Raw genomic sequence first — 5,197 nt, 5'->3', positions numbered from 1 at the left:
AAATATCCAGAAAATGTCATGGAAGGATAATCAATAAGGATAGGTACTGAATGGATGTAGAGGTTGAAGGAGAAGACTCAAGGGCAACTCTAAGGATGTGAACCAGGTGACTGGAAAGTTGATGATGCCATTAACAGAAACAGTCAAGTTTGAAGAAAGGATGTGTTTGTGGGGAAATATGTTGAGTTCTGTTCATGGTATTTTGAGTTTGAGAGGCTGAAAAGACATCCAAGTGGGGATGTACAGTCTGCACATGGGAATATAGGACTGAGAGGCATTAGAGTACAGTAGAAAGAGTGCTACATTTGCTGTCAAAAAAAAGCCAGGGTTCAAATCCCAGTTGTTACGTAAAACCTTGAGCAAATCACAACCTCCCTAGCACTTAAACCTTGAGAAGAAACAGAAATACCAGCAGTTGTGGCCACTGCCAAAATGGCAGCAACTACCAATGCTAAAAAGGAAAGCCTTTACCATTTTCAGCAAATGGATAGGTATATTCAGTCTTCACAGCCAAGACTTACTTATACCCACTGATGATAGATGATAGATCTTACTAATAAAATAGTTGGGTAACAAATCTGTAGACAGAGGTTGCCAACAGTTCAGACAGCCTCCAAGAAATGGATGCATAAAGCTTCCTCTGTGATATCAAACACTCTAGGATTACAAAGGCTACCATTGCCAAAAATCTATTTAATAGTCACCCCAAAGGAGGAAATATTAATTCCGCATGTTTGATAACATGGCTTCTCTGGCTCCCACTTTGTCTCCTGTCTTAATCAGACACTCATCACTCACGATTTCAGTCATGCCCCTGAAAATCTTGGTAGGAAAGTCCAAAACCTGAAAGAGGAAGATCATGGGATTCAGACCAGTGTTCTAGGCTAAACAGTCCCATTCTTGAGGCAATTACATCTGCATGTCTAGTGGTTGGTACTTTATTGACCAGAAGTATGCCACTTCTCACAGATCCTCCTCAGTGAGCACAAAGCTTACAGATGTTCACAAATGGCTTTGCACATCATGATGTGTTTTCTCATTGACTTATCATCCATGGAGGGAAATACAAAATCTGATGCACTGGTTGGTTGGAGTCTACATTGTCTGCTCCCACAATAAAGTGTTATGGCTAATCATCAAAAGCTAGGATGAGCTTAAGGAAAGAATTTGATTTCCAGGTAGTTCTATGTCCCCAGGCATCATCAAAGTGCTTCAGGAATGGTTACATGGTTTAAAGATAATGTAACTTGGCATGCAGAAACCTAGAGAGCTCAATTTTTTGCCTTAGAAGATTACAAGAACTTCTCAGCCAATTTTAAATTCATAACTCTGGAACAAACTTCCTTTCCTTTGGAAATTCTCCACCCTGGGGCCAGATTCCTATGGCTAGTCCTAGTTACCCTCTCCAATGATTGGTAATCTTGGAAAGAACAGTCCCAATTGAGAGATGGGTCAGAAACCAATTTGCAAGAGATTAAACAGAGAGTGAAAAGTTAAGAAAATGAAAGCAACTAGACAAAAAACCTTTTCTAGTTCTCTGAAAGAGAGGTGCAACATAGCCAGAGGGGTTGACAGGTTCAAGGGAAGGTTAAATGTAAAGTCCTGCATTTAGGTACAAAAAAATCAATTGTATTTGGGGAGAATGAGAGAAAATTGACTTGATAACAGTTCATACCTAAAGGACCAGAGGGCTGAACGAGCATGTCTTGTGACTACTAAAAAGCTAAGGCAGTTTTTTAGGCTGAATTAATTGAAGAACTACATTCAGAACAAGTAAAGTTAGTCTCATTATGTTCTTCTAGTCAAAACACATCTGTAAAATCATGTTCACTTCTGCATGCTACCTTTTTATAAGGAACATTAACAAATTGCAGTAGAGAGCCCCAGCAGGTGATGAGTCTCTAAACAATGCAAGACCCTGAGACAGAGGAAAACATTCTGTCTGTAAGATCATAGGGCTTAGAAGTGGAGAGGGTCTTGGAGTTAATCTCTAGCCTAACAGAAACTGAAGCCTGTAGTAATTAGCAAAGTTGGGAACTCAGGTTCTCTGGCTGTTCAAATAGATCTGAAATCTCACCCAAGGTCATATTCCCTCCAGAGGAACAGATAACCAATCATTCCTGCCTACCCATCCCATGTGACTATCCAAGTCTATCAAAATATTTGCCACAAAGCATCACCTAATGGCACAGTGGATACAGCAGTGGACCTGGAGTCAGGAAGACCTGAATTAAAATCCCATCTCAGACACTTACTAGCTGTGTGACCCTGGGCAAGACATTGAACCCTATTTGTTTCAGTTTCCTCATCTATAAATTGGGCTGGAGAAGGAAATAGCAAACCACTAGAGCATTTTTGCCAAAAAAAAAAAAAAAAACTCATGGGGTCACGAATAGTGAGACCTGACTGAAATGACTGAACAATTACAATCCCCCAGTATTCTGGGAGACTTCCTCTATTTCTTTTGTAATCATAAAGATACCAATGGGGCATGTGAGCTGTCTCTCAGTTATCATTCTCTCTTGCTTTTTCACTCACCTGGATGGAACAGTAGATAGAATGCTGGAGCTGGAGCCAAGAACTGACTTTAAATTCTGCCTCAAATATGAGCTGTGTGACTCTGGGTAAGTCTCTTAACAACTGTCTTCCTCACTTGTCTTAACTGAAGATAATACCAGCACCTACCTCCCAGGATTGTTGTAAGGGCCAAATGCACAGTGCCTGGCACATAGGAGGCACTTAATAAATGTGTATTCCTTTCCTCATACATTTCTTTGACGACATCCTATATTATGCTTCTCCTTCGTAAGTCCTTGTTTGTAATGCTTTGTATCCTACTTATGCCTACCTTTCCATTGCCCTCTGGGTGACAATGATTTTCAATTCTTTGGAGATTATTGTGTTCTATGCCTTTTAGCCATAGAACAACATGAATGTATGGATATGTATGTATATATATAACATCAGTGGTAATCAAAGAGGAGTTTGGCAAGGTCATCAAAAGAACTCACTAATTTCGCAAAGACTACCAGCCAACTTTCCTCCTTCTGTTCAATTCTGGGCCTGGCTGATTTGTTGCCCATTTCCCGATAGATGAGCTTGATGTATTATTTAAAATCTTGCTGCATTTAATCATCTACACAATAGGTATTCTTCATCATCCACTTCATCTTTCCAGGGGACACAATAATACTGAACTCTTTCGTCATGGATCTTATCCAGGAAGCTTTGCAGTCATCCAGAACCTAATGTAATCAAGACAATACCATCATCCACCAACTGGATGGAGGATCGCACCAGCTGCATGGAATCCCTCATAAACATGAACTCTACTAGACCTCTTCCATGACAGTTGAGTAAACACCTTTGGAGGAGGAGGAAAAAGCAGAAGAGAAAGAGAAGGAAAAGGAAGAATATAATATTTATACAAAACTTTAAGGTTTGCAAAGCATTTTTACAAACATTATTTCATTTGATCTTCACAACAACCTAAAGAAGTAGGTATTATTACTTTCTTCATTTTACAGATGAGGAAACTAAGAAAGATAGAGATTAAGGGACTTGCCCAGAGTCACACAGGTAGTCAAAGACTAAAGCTGTTCCAAAAAGGCAAATTTAGGCCTGGCATCAGGAAAAGTCTCCAAATAACCAGAGCTCTCCATAAGTAGAATGGGATGCCTTCAGAGCTTATGGGCCCTACCTTCAGTGGAGGTCTGGGATAGATGAACAGTTGGCAAATGAATTGAAACAGGTATTTATTTGAAGTGTGAGTTGGCCTAGGTGGCTGCCAAATCCTGTGAGCCTGTGAACTGGGGATAGTTAGTCTAGAGAAAGAAAAGCTAAGGGAAGAGACCCTATATACATTCAAATGCAAAGAATTATCATGAGAGGATAAACTTGTTCCTCCTTGCTTCAAAGAGCACAACTAAGATGAAGAACTGAAAGATTTTTTTTAATTTAATTTGTTTTTTTCAATTAACAAAATTTACCCTCCACCCATTGGTAAAAAAAAAAAAAAAAAAAAAGACAAGAAGTTTATTACAAATATTCATAGTCAAGCCAAAAAAATTCCCTCATTGGCCATGTAAGGACTGTAAGCTACAGGTCATCTCCTTGCCAGTTGCCTTACCATGCTAGAGAGACTCCCACCCAGGTGCCTCTTAATTTCAGTAAAACCCCAGCCATGCTTCATTCACTTTCTACTCTTTCATCACCTCCTTACCAACCACCTTGGTCACCATGCTTGTACTCTTTCCTCTCCCCACAATCCCTTTCAAGAATCATAAATTACAACCAAATCAACTGTATCATTACTCCTGAACCGAAGGTGCCATCTAATACCCTGTGGCCCCACTCATAATCATGTAAGTTATTTTCAGAACCAAAGTCCCCATACATGCCCTCAAAGTCTTTTGTGTATTGTCTTCCTTGTTGGAATAATGTAAGTTCCTTAAGGGCACAGATTATCTGTTTTCATATACCCAATACTTAACACATTGGCATATAGTAATCACTTAATAACTGTTTTTTTCATTCATTTTCATATTACTAGTTCTGTCCAAGAATAGAAGAGACTTCTTATGAGGTAGTAAGCTCCCCATTCCTACAGGTATTCAAGAAAAGCATGGATAACTATCTTTCAAGATATCTTAGAATTTCTACACCAATTTGTTGGCTAAGTTAGGTAACCTTTAGGATTTATTCTTATTCTTAATATTCCATAACTACATGTTATGAGACTTGGGTCTGATTCTCAGCACCAATATTTACTAGCTTCATGATGACAGTCATTTAATCCCTCTGACCTTCCATTATTTCATCTACTAAATGGGGAAGAACAATATGTGACCTACCTACCTTACAATATTATTGTAAGGAAAACACTTTGGAAACCCATTAAGTGCTATATAAATTGAGTTACTGTATGGTGCTCATTTCCCACATATTAAAAGTGGTATTAAATCCCATTCTACCTAACATTGTTCCTTATATGAATTCAGTCGACATGCCTTCTATGAAAAAGAAGGCTCAATTCGAAGTCAGAGAACCTGGTATCAAATCCCAAATCTCATTATCCTCTCTAGGCCTCAGTTGCCTCATCTGAAAAATCAGGGGATTGACCTAGATGACCTCTAAGGTCCTTTCTAACTAAATCTATGATCCCATGACCTTAAGATGGATGTTATTCTTATCACGC

At 39.0% G+C, this 5,197-nt stretch overlaps 1 pseudogene; it reads right to left on the bottom strand.

Annotated features, from left to right (window-relative positions):
• Positions 1-451: 451 nt before the first annotated feature.
• Positions 452-3,083, bottom strand: LOC140530469 (large ribosomal subunit protein uL10 pseudogene; annotated as a pseudogene).
• Positions 3,084-5,197: the final 2,114 nt, after the last annotated feature.

This window comes from Notamacropus eugenii, chromosome 2 (assembly GCF_028372415.1).
Source record: "Notamacropus eugenii isolate mMacEug1 chromosome 2, mMacEug1.pri_v2, whole genome shotgun sequence".
In the NCBI taxonomy this organism is placed as follows: domain Eukaryota; kingdom Metazoa; phylum Chordata; class Mammalia; order Diprotodontia; family Macropodidae; genus Notamacropus; species Notamacropus eugenii.
This window is presented reverse-complemented; position numbering and strand designations above follow the sequence as displayed.